The sequence below is a fragment of the Monopterus albus genome, unplaced genomic scaffold (assembly GCF_001952655.1).
Source record: "Monopterus albus unplaced genomic scaffold, M_albus_1.0 scaffold415.1, whole genome shotgun sequence".
In the NCBI taxonomy this organism is placed as follows: Eukaryota; Metazoa; Chordata; class Actinopteri; order Synbranchiformes; family Synbranchidae; genus Monopterus; species Monopterus albus.
Genome location: NW_018128295.1, coordinates 153,683 through 171,733, shown reverse-complemented (window position 1 = coordinate 171,733; position 18,051 = coordinate 153,683). Strand labels below are relative to the sequence as shown.

General features: G+C 43.3%; 1 pseudogene; it reads left to right on the top strand.

Annotated features, from left to right (window-relative positions):
- Positions 1 to 5,337: 5,337 nt before the first annotated feature.
- Positions 5,338 to 11,679, top strand: LOC109951869 (vasopressin V2 receptor-like; annotated as a pseudogene).
- Positions 11,680 to 18,051: the final 6,372 nt, after the last annotated feature.

The following is an 18,051-nucleotide window of genomic DNA, read 5'->3' as shown; positions in this document are numbered from 1 at the left end:
AGCAAAAAAAAAAAAATAAGTAATTCAAATATAAATGCCCTTATTTGTCAGGGGACAAATCTGAATAATATTCAGTCTCTCCATTTGAATATCAGTATATAAATATTCCAAATATAATTGCTGTTGCAGTAGGCAAGTTCTGACGCCCCAGTCTCTGCATTATAGTAGGCCTAGTTTTGAAACGCATTGTATAGGCTATGCAGGGCATGCAAGTAATGAAACTAACGAATTTTAATAAGAAATATGAATCAGTCGTTATTCGGTGTATGAACAGTTACTGAGTGGTGTAACAGGTAGAATTGCACTGTCCCGTCTATATTGAATCTCTGTGAGACTGTCGCCTCCCTGTGGTTGTGTTAGTTTAATGCGCTCGAAGGAAAAGGTACTTTGGGGGAAAATAGAGAACGAACAAATTAACCAGGCCACCGGGGCGCTCAGGGCTCTCTGGGTTGCCATGGTGACATAAAGCTAGCTCGAAGTACTTCAACTTCACCGTGTTTCCCTGTATTTCTGTCTGCCTGCCCTGTCCTCTCTTCAAACTATGTTCAATAAGGCTCCTTTTGTGGAGTGAATGCAGACAGCGCCAGAGGGTGGTCAGTGCTGTCACATGACAGAAAACAAAAACAACATGAAGCTAAATGATGCTAAATGTCCACAAAGTAGCGCAGAATAGCCACAGCGATGACCACAAATATGCTTAAGAAAATGATGTAAAAAAAAAAACACAAAATGATACAAAACAAAGAGACAACAAATGGCCACAGAGACACACACCGATAACAAAGGGAACCAAACGGATACAGAAGAACCACAGTGATGGAAATACCGCAAAACGTCCCAGAGCAACTAAAGTGATAGGCTACAAAATGTAGGTTTTCTGTCCGGGTGTCTGCACATGCGCATAGCATTCACCAAAGGACAACATTTGGAGGACCTTATCTTGTAGTTATGATGTATTATGTCATAATTACGAGATACTGATCTATTAATTACGAGAAAAAGATGACGTGATTATGAGATAATGCAGGGGTTGGAACGCTGCAGAAACTTCCTGAAAATCATCAGGTTTTAACAAATTCTTTAGTATCAAAGTAAATCAGTGAGAGCTGTCATTATACCAAACAGTGCATAGCAAAAGTTCACTATTAATAGCTAAGTCGGCATACTTTGTTACTATATATTGTTCCTAAACTTAAACAAACATAGACTAAGAAAGGGCCTTAAAGTTGCAGCCTACTCACTAGGCATGTACTGAGCTGGAGCTGCAAAACTTCAGAACCAGCTTGAGAAAAACTGGTTTTTAAGATTTTTCCACTACTAACGTAATTTTCTCAGTAATAGCAGATGGCAGAAATGATCTGATAATAGTTAATCTGGCATGCTAAACTAATATGGGCTAAAAAACGGTGCCCAAGCTGCAGCCCACAGTAACTCATACCTATAGCAACATTTTAGCCTACTTGGTGTTCCTTGTTAATGTATGATTTGGACACATGTTTGAACTTTTACCATTTAATATGACATTTTCCAAAACACTAGGCAAAAGGTTTTTTGTTTGTTTGTTGTTTGTTTGTTTTAAATTGATATTTAAGCTTATATTTATTATACCCACAGGGGTTTCAAGCCAGTGACTTCTGTGCCGGTCCCAAGCCCGGATAAATAGAGAGGGTTGCGTCAGGAAGGGCATCCGGTGTAAAAACGCACCAAATTTAAACATGTGAATCATCAGTGTGAACTCCATACCGGATCGGTCGAGGCCCGGGTTAACAACGACCGCCACCAGTGCTGTTGACCACAGGGTGCTGGCGGAAATTGAACCACTGTTGGTCGAAGAAGGAGAGGAGGTGGAAAGATTTGTAGACAGAGAGTGAAGAGGAAAGGCAGGAGTATAGGTCTGAGAATAGGGACTCTTAACGTTGGCACAATGACAGGGAAAGGTAGAGAGCTGGCAGACATGATGGAGAGAAGGAAGGTAGATATACTGTGTGTGCAGGAGACCAGGTGGTAGGGTAGCAAAGCGCATAGCATTGGAAGGGGATACAAACTGTTTTATTATGGTGTGGACAGGAAGAGAAATGGGGTAGGAGTGATCCTGAAGGAGGAGCTCGTGGGGAATGTTTTAGAGGTGAAAAGAGTGTCAGACTGTCATGAGCCTGCCCCAACTGCTTCCGGGGTCCTGCTTTTATTTTGATACCACTTCCTGTCACCAGCTCATCTAAAACCCTGGTAACTTCATCTCATCATGTACATTGGTTTCACCTGCCACTAATCACCCACACCTGTTCACCACAGCATATAGTCACAGTGTGAGGAGCCGCCAGATTACTCTATGCTTTGTCTAGACTCTCCAGCATTTTCCTCTGACTGCTTTCCTGGCACCAAACCCTTGCCTGCTCTAACGACCTGTGATCCAGCCTGCTCCCTCTTGTTTGACTGCCAACCTGAGATCCACATCCTGCCTGTTCAACTAACCTGTGATTCTGCCTTGCCTTCCCTGCTGTCCTGCCGGAGACGTCGACCTTGCACCGTATTAAGTACCACTCTTCTGCCTGATCCCTCAAGACTATGTGTGTTTATGCTGAAATCACAAAAAGACATTAAAGTCTGTTCTACTGCCTCAGCTGACTGGCTCTTTAATTGGGTTCACTCCTCCATCTTCACGGGAGCGTCACTCAGCTCCCTGACACAGACAGGGTGATCAGTTTGAAGTTGGAAACTGAAGGGGTATGGAAATGGCTGTAGCTAACACTTATTTTCAGAAGAGGGAGGAACATAGAATTACATATAAGAGTGGAGGTAGGAGTACGCAGGTAGACTACATTCTATGTAGACGAGGCAATCTGAGAGAGATTAGTGACTGCAAAGTGGTGGTAGGAGAAAGTGTAGCCAGACAGCATCGGATGGTGGTGTGTAGGATGACTCTGGTGGTCAGGAAGAAGAGGAGAGGAAAGACAGAAAAGAAGACCAAGTGGTGGAAGTTGCAAAAGAAAGAATGTCATGAGGAATTCAGACAGAAGAAGATAAGAAACATGGTGGTGGAACGAGGATGTACAGACAGCATCCAGAGGAAGAGGCTAGCTAAAAGGAAGTGGGACGTAGAAAGGACTGAAGACAGTAGACAGGATTACAAGGAACCGCAGCATGGAGTGAAGAGGGAGGTGGCAAAGGCCAAACAGAAAGCATATGATGAGTTGTATGCCAGGATAGACACGAGGGAAGGCGAGAAGGACTTGTACAGATTAGCGAGATAGAGATGGGAAGGATGTGCAACAGATAAGGGCAATTAAAGACAGAGATGGAAAGGTGCTAACAAAGCACAAAGCTGGTTAGAACCATCGCCCCCTCACCCAGACTTATAGAGGACTAATAGAGAGCATCCTCACTACTGGCATCACAGTCTGGTATGGTAACACAACACAGGTAGAGAGAAAGGCTCTTCAAAGGGTCATAAAGACTGGAGAGAGGATCATTGGGACTGAACTGCCTACTATGGACACACTATACACAGCAGCCAGCCATTCAATAAATGATTTATAAACCCTATAATGTGGTTACTAGCAGATATCTGTTTATTAATGTATTTATAAAAAATATAGCTGTAAACAGTCAATGGCAATGTAGTAAAACACTTGTAATAATATAAAGTATGTTTTCAAAGGTGAAGCTACAGTCACAGTACATCAGCACTTAAAATGCCCCTCTGCAACCACATTATTGTGTTAACTTATATAACCCCTATATTAAATGTTTGTAGGCTGCTTATAAATACTAAAATGGGGGTGTTCAGTAAAGTGTCACCTTTATAAGCACTATTTTTCAGGACACTGTATGCCTTTAATAGCTGACAGTACACAGATGACAGGAAACAAGCGGATGAAGAAAAGAGGAGTGATGTGCCACAAAAGGCCCAGACCAGACACACCAGGATGTTGCTGTTCAGTGTTGCTCCCTTAACCCCTACACCACCGGTTCACCACATGCATCTATAAGGCTGTTCTACACAATCATGACTTTTCACTTTAATATTAAGTTACATTTTATTTTACATAGGACAAGTCCAGTTATAAGCTACATTTTCCTTATTGATAACAAAAGACCAAAACAGCAGTGAAATGATTCTACAATATGTGTCATGCTGTTGCAGTGACATGTTCCTTCATTACACTGTAGTTTATTTTGACTCAGTCCAACAAACACTATAGTGCTGCTTTACATACTCAGAGGAACAAATGTGAATTAATCCACAGCAAAAAACAAACCTAGACAAATGCATTGTTTACTCCTCTTTGGGTGATGTTTGGAGAAAAAAACTACACTGCCTCTTAAAAATGAAATGATAAATCCATAACATGTTTTTAAAGACTCATTTGTTCAGTCGGAGTGAACTGCTTGGGGCTGAGTATCACAGACAGGGCAGTGATGTCTGAAACTAATGAAAAACACACAAGCACATTGTTTGGTTTGGCCTTTTCATGAGATTTGTTGACAATAAGAACAATTCTAAGGACATTTTCATGACAGCATTACTTCAAGACTTTCAGTAACACCCCTGGAAAAACAAGGACCAAGGCTGAGAAAGAATAAGTTTGCTAAGAAAGAGAACTCTCCTTTTGTTGGTGCCTTGTCATGTCTCTCCAAAAACCTTACATCCCATCTGCCACAACATCTGACACTGTTTCCTCCCTCTCCGCGCCTGTCCCCACCCTTCTCTCTCACCCGCTGATGCAAGATCAACACGTACACATGAGTTTAATGTATGAAAGGACTTTGATCATTCTGGGAGGAACTCTTGTTGGATCTGCTGCTGGATGGCTCATGTTCCTCTGTTCTGTACTGAATGGGGATCAAAGTGGCACCAACAGCTTCATGCTCAGTATCTAAACAACCAGCAAGAAATTACATTAACCCACTGGCGCAACCTAGGCATCACATTCTTTTATCAACACACCCACTTTCCACTTGAGTGCCCCCCTCTGTCTTTGTCTCCCACTTTTCATAGGTTCAGGAGATGAGAAGAGGGAGGGATGTGGCCACAAGGAGGGAGAAGAGAGTGGAGGCTGGAGTCAGCAGCATGAGCTAGCAGAGGTCACTTCCCCCCCAAAACACAGTGTTTTCATTCCTTATGGGGACTTTAAATTGACTTGCATTCATTTCCTGTAGACGTATCCTAACCATAACCATGTTGCAACCCTAAAATTCAGTGACTTCTCTTGTGGGTACTAGCTTCTGCTCCCCACAAGGATGGCCAGGTCACCACAGTGTGAGTGTGTTAACAGGTTTCGGTCCTCATGATGCAAGTAATACAAAGGCACACACACACACAAACACACAGCATGGATGCAGCTTGTGTGTGCAACAGCAGATCAGGTTGTCCTGACTCCTACACAGGCTTCATGGGACGCTGAAGATGAGGATGGGGTGAGTAAGTCAGCTGCTGGTTTCCTCAGTTTTCTGCTGAAATGGAAAATTAGAAGTGTCTGCTAATTTTAATAAGGTTGGTGAGGTCACAGGTGGAGGTTTGGGAGTGAGCAGTGTATGGATTCATCTGTTGAGAAAGGACCACTTCTAACAGACGAGAAAAGGAAACAATAATCTGAAAGGTGTGCAGAGTACGGATTTAGCTTGTTGGTTGGTGAAAAGAAAAATGAGTACTAAACAGCCGGTGTCCAGTGTTGTAATTGGATTTACATACCCAAACGATGCCAACAAACTTGGCTGAGCAATTGAGTCAGTAAGAGACCCGAGGAAACTGACCGACCGTGTATGGGCTGAGGTGGATTTAGCACATGGGCGCCAAACAACATTGTGTTTTTAACATGTAACAACTATGAAAGCCATCATTTCCCACCTGCGGACTGAAATTAAGGTGCTATTAATGGTTAACAGATAACAAATTGCATAATTATTTTCAGAAGAAATGTTAGTTATACAAATAGGTCATCTTACCATTTTTGTCATTTTGCAGGCAAACAAAACCTTTAAAATATATGCGTTTTGTCTTCTCCTTCACTTACTGTAAAACTGTTTCCAGTTTTTTGTTTAGTGGCAGAATTAAGGTCAAAAGCTATTTTTCAGAACAAGACTAATGAGTCTAAAGACTTGTGTTCTGGGCTATTATGGATAAATGATTTTGTGTCAGCAGCTTTGGTGGAAGAAGTACTCTGATTGATTTCTTAAGTACCAATATAACAATTTAAGTATATTCCATTACAAGTAAAAACCCTGCATTCAAAACGTTACTTAATTAAAAGGTCCTACATATTATCAGCAAAATCCACTTCATGTATCAAAAGTAAAAGTAAAGTAAGTAATATAAGTACTGTAGAGTGATGGGTAAATGACCATATGACATTATTAAACTGATAATGCTGATGGTCTGACACTGCTTGATGTAGAGCTATACCTACAGGTAGTTTGGTCCCATGATTCCCCAGAGGCCAGGCCCTTCCCAAGAACCTGTTGTGTGCTTGAGTGTTTTATAAGTCAAGGTAGCTCTAAACCATACCCCCATCCTTGTTTCATTGAATGGACTCCAGGCTTGTTAACACCTCCAGCTGATGTTTAGTGACATAAGATGCCCGGTATTGCCATATTTACTTTTTCCACCATCACTTTGTATGTTCAGTGGTGTGTTCAATAAAGACATGAGTGTGTTTTATCTCCTCCTTCTTCTGAGTTGTTACCCCAGCTGGTTTGGGATGCCAAGGGCCGCTTTCCTGGCCCCAACTGTGTGTGTCCTCTAGTGAAATACCTGCAAGTCCTTGGGATGTTTTCTTCTTCCTATATGATCGTGGTGTGCCACTATGCTATCTGCTGCCCCCTGCAGGCACACCACAGAGGAGCCAGGCAGTGCTGGAACACCTTCATTGTGCTGGCCTGGGGGCTGTCACTGCTGCTCAGACTGCCACAGGTAGTGTGAAAGTCTCTTTGGATAGTTCGGCTGGAGGAGGACCACAGCAGGGAAAGTGCTGCCAAGTGTCTGGCCTGAACTCCCATCTGTATTCCCAACATCGTTAACATACTAGCATTTACACATGACATACTGACCTTTGCTGTAGGCTTGTTGGAAAGTAACAAACATGTCTCTCTTATTGTTAACAACTTTTAACATTTACAACAGAAGGCTTGATATTATTATAAGATTGTTTCTTACTTTTCTTAATGACGTCACTATGAATGATTTGCCAGCCAGCAACCTGGCAACGTAGCAGTTGTTTGCATGGTATTTATTGTAACTGATCTGTAGCACATTAGTAGACCATTTATAAGCCACTAATGAAGATGCTGCAACTTTTAAACTCTTTATGGAAAGAAATACAGAAAAGATACATTTCTTTGCTGTCACCCCACACACTTCTTTTCCCTGCAGGTTTTTATTGTCCCCCGTTCAGAAGCGGCTCTGGGAGTGTATGAATGTTGGGGCAATTTTGCTGAGTCCTGGGGCCTCAAAGTGTACATGACCTGGATGACCCTGGCTGTCTTCATCCTCCCTGTCCTTATCATCACTGTCTGCCAGGTAGAGAGGGACAGACCATTCAGTTTTTTTCATAGATGTGGCACAGAAGAGTGCTTCTGAACAGCAAATGAACAATCTGGACCTCTCCTTACTTTCAGGTGTGAATCTTTAAGGAGTTCCATAACAATCTGTACCTGAAGTCAGAGCTCTGCCTGTCCCCTACATTCCTCCCTCCATCCAGAGGAGACAGCCAGAGAGGAGGAAGAGGGTGTGGAGGAGAATGCAGCAGAGGGGTCCCTGACTCTGCACACATGTTCAACAACCCTGGGAGTGACATCAGCTTTAGATTGACCGATCAGCGCCTGCCCATGGGTTCGTCCAGATCCAGCAGCATCACTTCACACTGTGATATTCACATCTATGTTGCTGTTCAGCCTAGCAAGAATTACACAGGCTACAGGCCTTTATGTTACCCTGGAAGATGCTATGATTTCCCCATTTCTCCTCAGGGATTTTTTCTTTCAGTATAGCTCCTGATCATCTTGAAGATCCTTTTCAGGGTTGAAGGGCAAAAGCAAGCAGTGTAGCACTTAGAAACCCAGTACTTAGAACACTTTTAGATCTCTTACTGTATAAAGGAGTTTCAGCCATGCATGCACTGTTGGCCTCCTCAACACTTTGGTCCAGACTGAAATATCTCCCCAGCCTTGAAATTTTGCATAAACATTCATGATACCCAAAGCATGACAGCTACTGACTTTAACGCTACCATGAGGTTGATATTTGTTATGAAATGTCTCAACAGCTATAAATCTGATACATTTATGTTCACCTCAGGATGAACTATAGATTTTGGTCATCCTTTAACTTTTCATCTAATGCTATCATCTGGTCACGTAGACCGTGGTGTACTACAACACGTGTACACTTTACACTCAGCAACTTCTGAAACATAATGCACTGTAGACAATAAGTTTCACACATTTTCAGCCAAGGACAATATGACATTAATGGATATGATGAAAAATCAGACCCTAATATTTTTTTAAATGTTGCCCTAAAGGATCCAAATGTCCATAACATTTTACAGCATCTAAAATAAGCAAGAGTCAAGGGCCCATGCATGAGACCGGTGGATATTTTTTTTAAATGTCACCCAGTGCAATGGTGTGTTTCGCTGAGGTGTTTTCAATGGTTTTTGAACAACAATGGAGGTCTGTGGCACAATTGAACAAGCTAATTGTCACACTCTTCTTGTCACCTCCTCAGCAATCAGTGTTGCCGGTTTACTGATCATCTGCAATTATAGACAATCCCCTGCACCTGTTATCACCTGCACCTAAACCCTCATTAGCTGCACCCTGGTGTAAAGTCTACTACAGTACTGCAAGACTGTTCACAGGAGACTGAGCCCTTCTCTACGTTTCCCAGAGCATCTGCTGTATCGTGTTAGCTGTCCCTCTCCTTTGTGTTTCCCTTTTCATGAATGTTGCTGGAGGACACGCTGGAGGGACTATGTCTCTTGGCTGGCCTGGGAACGCCTCGGCATACCCCGGAGGAGCTGGAGGAAGTGTCTGGAGAGAGGGAAGTCTGGGCATCTTTGCTTAGACTGCTGCCCCCGCGACCCGGTCCCGGATAAGTGGAGGAAAATGGATGGATGGATGTTGCTCATTAAATGTGTGCCCAACCTTTGTGTCAGCTTTCTTTCCTAACATGACACTAATCCAGGACTGACAGACATTAACAGTGAATAGAGGCAAATCATTGTTGGTATTAGTCTCTGTATGGGGATTGTTGAAAATACTGTTAATAGAGAAAATTGCCACTCTTACCTTTTAACTGTGACAGACTGCACATCTCAAACAAGGTTGAAAATTAGCCTCTGGCTAACACTGGCACATTTATATTTACAGCAGGTAAACCGCTTGTATGGAAGACAGGAAATTGTCAAAAACAAAAACTATGTTATGTCCTGGAAGGTGGTAAGTAGTAATGTAAATTACAGTATGTGGGGTTTGATACAAAAAGGCTACAATGTTCAGAAACACCATAATGGTCCTTTAAGGTCCTGTGTGTTTCTGTGATCACTGCCAGTTGAACTGCAGCCTGAGGGGCTGACTGACCCTGCAGTGTCCTCTGCTGTCCCCTGCCCCCCTGGTGGAGAAGTATTAGCAGCCATGTCAAAGACAGTGAAGATGACACTGGTCATCGTGCTCGTCTACTGTCTCTGCTGGACCCCGTTCTTCAGTGTCCAGCTGTGGGCCACAAGGGACCCCAAACCACCTCACATTACATTTGGAAGGACAATACTGTACTTTTTACTCCAGTGCATTTATCTAACAGCTATATTAAGTACTTTTGTTACAGATAAAGATTTTACCTACATAAAATTAGGTGAGCTCAAAAAATATAATACAAAAAAAAAAAAAAAAAAAAAAAAAAAAAAAAAAAAAAAAAAAAAAAATTCAAACTAGCATCACATTGGCTAACTTTCACACTACCTGTGGCAAACTAATTACTTAAAACACAAACACTAAAATTCACATGGAAACAGTCACACAGTAACACAAGTGCTCTGTAACATGATCAATTCAAATTTAAAGACTCTTAGTAGTTGTATGAAGTTACCAGACACTGCAGTGTAGTCGATTTTCATAATAAATGCCTGCACTTAGTTCCAGGAAGTGATCTAATGCCATGAAATACATTGGATTACAGGAAATTATGTGTTTCTCTGAAATATGTCAGCTTTTCAAATTAAAAAGCCAAGATTGTAACTTAAGCTCACATGAAGGCCCCTCTCATTAGCTGTAAGAAATTACCAGAGGCTGTATTATGGCTGATTACCAAAATAAAAGTCTGCAGTTACTGCCACAAAGTTACAGGGACACTCCAAATCAAGCTTTATTTCCACAGTAAAAGCCACAGATTGAAAAGTGAGATTATATTAAAGGGCTAAAACATCAAAATTTCAAAATAAAAGTTTTTCCAGTTGCAGGAAGTTACTAGGTCATGGTCAAAGGTCAAAGGTCAAAGTGTTTATTTGTCATATGCAGTTAGGAAACGTGTTTACCTGTACAATGACATTCTTACTTTGCCGTCTACATGAATGCCACAAAATACAAGTGAAACAAAGTAATAACACAAATCTAAGGCACTTTAAAGCAGCAAGTGAAGGAAGCAAATAAAAATACAACAAGAACACAATATAATACAGAGATAATATATGCTATGTGGGAGCCTTGGAGTGCAAATACTCAGCAGTGAGTGTGCAATTGTGCATGTGCAAAACAAGTATGTAAACGGTACAGATGGAATTATATGAGGTAGATCCTGAGTCAGCTGTTTAGGGGTCTGATGGCAGAGGGAAAGAAAGAGTTTTTCAGTCTAGAAGTCCTACATTTCACACTGCTGAGCCTCCAACCGGTGGGTAGGGGTATAAACAGTCCATGCTGGGGGTGGGTGGGGTCCTTGAGGATGGAGGTAGCTAATAAATGCTCTGCAGAGAGGGCAGTGGAGTCAGTTAATCCCACAGTTAAGCTCCCAACTTCATCTTTTTTTCCACATTCCAGGATTCTTCAGCTTTGCATCTCAGTCTTCATCTGATTCAGCAATAAATTTCAGCCACTTTTAGAATTGCTAGGCCAGTTCTTCAGCTGTCAGCATTCATGTCCTTTTCTAGTTAGTGTTAGTTACTGTTTGATTTCAAATGGTGCTCAATAAACAATCCAACAATGGCCTTGACTATTTAAACACATGTGGGGTGCTCTCATTATACAGATGTAAATGTAGTGCAATTCCATCAGTCTGTGAAGTCACTTCAGTTCTTAATTTTCATATTTTTAATCAGAATTTAATATTTTCTCCCAGGGACACCAAATGTCTTCTAGTTGAGTAATACAAATTCTGATCACTTTTGGCAGGGAACACCTTGAAGGCACCTCGACAGCAGTTACTAGCTTCACCCTTCATGCAGGTTTTACACTGATGACACTATACTCACCCCTGTCATTGATAGACCTCCTCCCTGTATGTGTGTGTAAGGTGGTGTTCACCCTGCTGATGCTGCTGGCCAGCCTGAACTCCTGCACCAACCCCTGGATTTACTCTGCATTCTCCAGCAGCGTCTCTCCGGAGCTCCGTCTGTTGCACACACACTTAGCACCCGTGGCTCCTTACCCAATGACTCCTTGACCACACACACGTCCAATTACTGAACAATATACACAACCACCACACAAGTGCAAATTCCTATTATGTCACACATACATGCTACATGTATAGTGGTGTAGTGATTAGCGCCGTCACCTCACAGGAAGAAGGTTCTGGGTTCAAGCCCTGGGTGACCCAGAGCCTTTCTATGAGGAGTTTGCATGTTCTCCCTGTGCCTGTGTGGGTCCTCTCTGGGTATTCTGGCTTCCTCCCACAATCCAAAGACATGCAGCTTAGGTTGACTGGTGACTCTAAATTGCCCGTAGTGTGTGGGCGTCTGTTGCCAAGTGTCAGTCCTGTGATAGTGATACAAGCTCAAAGCTTCAACCAGGTTAGCGTTCCCCCTGGAAATGGGGAAACAGCCTGCTGGCTTTGTCCAAAGGCAGCAAAATGCGGTTACCAGCCCCCCTTCTAAACTGCACTAATTAACACGTTACATTTCATTTAACTTGAAGTGCATCTCAGATTATGTAAATTAGTTTGTACAACATGATTGTTAAAATTCAATTCGATTGTTCAGATTTCACCAAAATAGATCAGTTGTAAAGGTGTTGTGTCAGTCTGTTGTCCAGGAATGGTCTGTCGGCGGACTGCAAAACAGGGACAGAGTGTGTAGGGGTGTAACGTGATGCCTCGTATTCAAGTAGGCACATGTTATAGTAGGTTCAACTTGTGAGGGTGTAGCTTGTAGGGGGAGGGTGTTACTGGATGGATGCATCATGTTACACCCCAACACACTCAGCCCCTGTCTTGCAGTCCACAGACCCTTCTCTGGCAAGAAGACAGTCTGCCGTAACCCTAACCCACCTTGTCATACGGGGACACTAATCTTGGGCGGAACACTAACATTTGAAGCCATTGCCAGACAACCAGGTAGATACTGTTGTCCAATACCCCATCTAAAATAAAAAAAACAAAACCAAAAAAAAAAAAAAAGATACAACAGGTGAGCTTTATGCTGATAGGTGGGTTTTGTTAATTCTAGACAATCACAGCAGTTTCCAGACTTTGTGCTGAGCAAAGCATTCTTAAAGGATAAATGTTGATTTTCTGTTTTATTTTCCACAAATCCTGCATACAGACTGAACCAGTGAATTTGGTGTACTCACTGCAGTGTCTCTGAATCCAGAACCTGGTTTAGCTTATTCAGCCACAGAGCTTCATTGCTGTGTAGTAACACCACTGCACTGGGTGACATTTCTTCCTTCACCAAATGAGGCCAGTCTTTTTTTTCCACCAAGAAAGGAGCCATCACCATCTACAGTCTGAAGTAAGAGTCACACACACACGCCATGAAGACAGACAAGCTAAACCACCAAGCTGTGGATCTGTAGACATTATGGTGAGGACACACAATTGATGTTTGCTTTTAGTGTCCATTTGGATGGTAGGTAGACAGATAATCCTTTATTGTCATTGTAACAGTACAATGAAATTTTAGAGTGACCTCCAGTCGGTACAGCAACAGAAAAAAAAACATAACATATGAAATAAGATACAAAAAAAACGTAACCACTAGAAAAATAAAATAGACCTCTCACACCCCAACCCCCGCCCCTCACACACACAGGCATATTATATTTTAGCAGCATTGAGTGTGGTAACTGCTTTTGGGTAAAAACTATTCCTGAATCTAGTGGCCCTAAATCTAGCCACAGGGGTTGCAACCCAGCGACTTCTGTGCCGGTCCCAAGCCCGGATAAATAGAAAGGGTTGCGTCAGGAAGGGCATCTGGCGTAAAAACATGCCAAATTTAAACATGCGAATCGTCAGTGTGAATTCCATACCGGATCGGTCGAGGCCTGAAGGACCGCCACCAATGCTGTTGACCACAGGGTGCTGGCAGAAATAGGACAACTGTTGGTCGAAGAAGGAGAGGAGGTAGGAGGAGTTGTAGGCAGAGAAGAGGAAAGGCAGGAGTATAGGTCTGAGAATAGGGCCTCTTAACATTGGCACAATGACAGGGACAGGTAGAGAGCTGGCGGACATGATGGAGAGAAGGAAGGTAGATATACTGTGTGTGCAGAAGACCAGGTGGAAGGGTAACAAAGCGTGTAGCATTGGAGGGGGATACAAACTGTTTTATTATGGTGTGGATAGGAAGAGGAATGGGGTAGGAGTGATCCTGAAGGAGGAGCTCGTGAGGAATATTTTAGAGGTGAAAAGAGTGTCAGACAGGGTGATCAGTCTGAAGTTGGAAATTGAAGGGGTAATGTTGAATGTAGTCAGTGGTTATGCTCCACAAGTAGGGTGTGAGTTAGAAGAGAAGGAGAGATTCTGGAGTGAGTTAGATGAGGTGATGGAGAGTATTCCCAGAGGGGAGTGAGTGGTGATAGACTTCAACGGGCACGTTGGTAGCAGAGATGAGGATGTTGAGGTTCTCTTTAGGAGTGACCAGGATGGACAGGATTAGGAATGAGCACATCAGAGGGACAGCTCAGGTCGGCTGTTTTGGGGACAAGGTCAGAGAGGCCAGACTGAGATGGTTTGGACATGCGCAGAGGAGGGATAGTGGTTATATTGGTAGAAGGAGATGGAGCTGCCAGGCAAGAGGTCAAGAGGAAGGCCAAAGAGGAGATATATGGATGTGCTAAAAGAGGACATGAAGTTAATTGGGGTAAGAGTAGAGGATGCCGACGATAGAGTTAAGTGGAAACAGATGATTCGCTATGGCGACCCCTAACAGGAACAGCCGGAAGAAGAAGAAGTGGCCCTTGATTTGATCACTCTGAACCATCTTCCTGATGGCAGCAGTTCAAAGAGTGAACGTTCTGGGTGTGAAGTGTTCTTAACAATGTTCTGAGCTTTTTTGAGGCAGCAGGGACTGTGTAGTTCTTCCAGAGTGAGGAGAGGGCAGCCGGTGATCTCCTGGGCTGTATTAATGACCTTCTGGAGCATTTTCCTCTGAGCTGTACCATACACACATACAGTATGTGCACCAATAGAAGGACACCAGTTGTTTCTGGGAGATGTTCTTCCTGAGCACATGTAGGAAGTACAGTCTTTGCTGGGCCTTTATAAGCAGTCCAGAGGTATTCACACCCCAGGTCAGATCCTCCTCAATATGGACTTCCAGAAAGCGGAAGGCCGGCACCCTCTCCACACAGTCCCCGCTGATATACAGTGGCAAGATGTCAGTTTTCTTCCTCCTGAAGTCAACAATGACCTCCTTAGTCTTTGAGGTATTAAGGAGCAGAATGTTCTCCCTGCACCACACTATCAGCCTCAGGCTCATCCCTGTAGGCACTCTCATTCCCCCCAGAGATGAGCCCCATCACCGTGGTGTCATCAGCAAAACTTACAATGGTGTTGCCATGGTGGGCGGGGGGGCAAGTGGTGGGTGTACAGCATGTAGAGCAGGGGGCTCAGCACACAGCCTTGTGGGGAACCAGTGCTGAGGCTGAGAGCCGTGGACGTGTGTGGGCCCACTCTCACCCTCTGGCTGCGTCCGGACAAGCTCTTAATCCATGTGCAGGTGGAATGTGGAATTCCCAGGTCCACCATCTGGTGTTGAATGCAGAGCTACAGTCAGGTCCATAAATATTGGGACATCGACACAATTCTAACATTTTTGGCTCTATACACCACCACAATGGATTTGAAATGAAACGAACAAGATGTGCTTTAACTGCAGACTATCAGCTTTAATTCGAAGATATTTACATCCAAATCAGGTGAACGGTGTAGGAATTACAACAGTTTGCATATGTGCCTCCCACTTGTTAAGGGACCAAAAGTAATGGGACAGAATAATAATCATAAATCAAACTTTCACTTTTTAATACTTGGTTGCAAATCCTTTGCAGTCAATTACAGCCTGAAGTCTGGAATGCATAGACATCACCAGATGCTGGGTTTCATCCCAGGCCTCTACTGCAACTGTCTTCAGTTCCTGCTTGTTCTTGGGGCATTTTCCCTTCAGTTTTGTCTTCAGCAAGTGAAATGCATGCTCAATCGGATTCAGGTCAGATGATTGACTTGGCCATTGCATAACATTCCACTTCTTTCCCTTAAAAAACTCTTTGGTTGCTTTTGCAGTATGCTTTGGGTCATTGTCCATCTGCACTGTGAAGCGCCGTCCAATGAGTTCTGAAGCATTTGGCTGAATATGAGCAGATAATATTGCCCGAAACACTTCAGAATTCATCCTGCTGCTTTTGTCAGCAGTCACATCATCAATAAATACAAGAGAACCAGTTCCATTGGCAGCCATACATGCCCACGCCATGACACTACCACCACCATGCTTCACTGATGACGTGGTATGCTTAGGATCATGAGCAGTTCCTTTCCTTCTCCATACTCTTCTCTTCCCATCACTCTGGTACAAGTTGATCTTGGTCTCATCTGTCCATAGGATGTTGTTCCAGAACTGTGAAGGCTTTTTTAGATGTCGTTTGGCAAACTCTAATCTGGCCTTCCTGTTTTTGGGGCTCACCAATGGTTTACATCTTGTGGTGAACCCTCTGTATTCACTCTGGTGAAGTCTTCTCTTGATTGTTGACTTTGACACACATACACCTACCTCCTGGAGAGTGTTCTTGATCTGGCCAACTGTTGTGAAGGGTGTTTTCTTCACCAGGGAAAGAATTCTTCGGTCATCCACCACAGTTGTTTTCCATTTCACTTGCTGAAGACAAAACTGAAGGGAAAATGCCCCAAGAACAAGCAGGAACTGAAGACAGTTGCAGTAGAGGCCTGGCAGAGCATCACCAGGGATGAAACCCAGCGTCTGGTGATGTCTATGCGTTCCAGACTTCAGGCTCTAATTGACTGCAAAGGATTTGCAACCAAGTATTAAAAAGTGAAAGTTTGATTTATGATTATTATTCTGTCCCATTACTTTTGGTCCCTTAACAAGTGGGAGGCACATATGCAAACTGTTGTAATTCCTACACCGTTCACCTGATTTGGATGTAAATACCCTCAAATTAAAGCTGACAGTCTGCAGTTAAAGCACATCTTGTTCGTTTCATTTCAAATCCATTGTGGTGGTGTATAGAGCCAAAAATGTTAGAATTGTGTCGATGTCCCAATATTTATGGACCCGACTGTATAATCCACAAAGAGCGGCTGTGCATAGTTCTCTTGATGCTTCAAGTGGGACAGCACAGCATGAAGGGCTGTGGCTACAGTGTCCTCTGTGGATCTATTTGCCCTGTATGCAAACTGGTGTGGGTCAGATGTTGGTGGGAGGAATGACAATGTGTCCCCGTACCAGTTTCTCAAAACACTCAGTAGTCACTGAGGCTGGTTATGTTGGGTTTCTTAGGCAGGGGAACTAGGATGGAAGACTTCAGACAGGGTGGGACAGTGGACTGGGCCAGAGACTGGTTGAAGATCCTGGTGAAGACTCCAGCTAGATGGTCCACACAGTCCTACAGCACACATCTTAGGACGCCGTCCGGTCCAGCAGCCTTCCTCAGGTTTACAGCCTGCAGTGTAAACCTCACCTCAAGTGTACTCACGTAGAAATGTTATATGTGGTGGATCAATAAAGTACCTACGCTATACATTTATACACAAGTCAGCCATAACATTATGACCATCTGCCTAATAACAGGAGCCAATGCAGCAGTTGGTTTGCACTTGTCACTGCAGGTCACTGTGCATCTGTTTACTTCCACAGTTCTGTCAGGAAAAGCACAAATGTGTCGTCCATTCAGTGGAAAAACCTGCGTAAAAGCAGTGACTTCGACATTCAGCAGCCTCCCCACTCCAGTTATAACACTATAAGATTCACTTCAGAGACAGTGTTTCTCATTGTTAGCCATTTTAAGATATAAAGTGGAATCTTTTGAAAAGGATGAATGAAATTTAAGTTTAATCTACAGTAGGTCACCCTTACCATAAAGTCTTTGGCATCCATGACCCTGTCGCTGGTTTATTGTGTCCTCCTTTAGACCACTGTAGGCAAGTACTGACCAGTACAGACCGGGAACACCCAGCAAGACCTGCAGTCTGGGAGACGCTTTGACCCAGTCGTCAGCATCAGTTTGGCCCTTGTCAAAGCTGCTCAGATCCTTACACTTGCCTTTTTTGTCCTGCTTCCAACTACTTCGAGGACTGAATGTTCCCTTGCCGTCTAATATACCCCACACACTGACAGATGCCACTGTAACATGTCATTTCACCAGTCAGTGGTGATGTTATAGCTGATTGGTGTACATCTCCTGGCTCTGTCCCCAGTAAACAAAATCTGCTCATCACTTCTAGCTCCAGAAACAAAACCAATTCTCATTTTCAGCAGAAGAAATCAAATGGAAGTCATCGTCAAAATCCTTTTATTCAGTCACAAACAAAAACATCTATGAAAGAAAGTTAGTTTTCAGAAACACATGTTCTTAAAAACAAGAGGTGTGCCGCTATACACAGTACTGTTT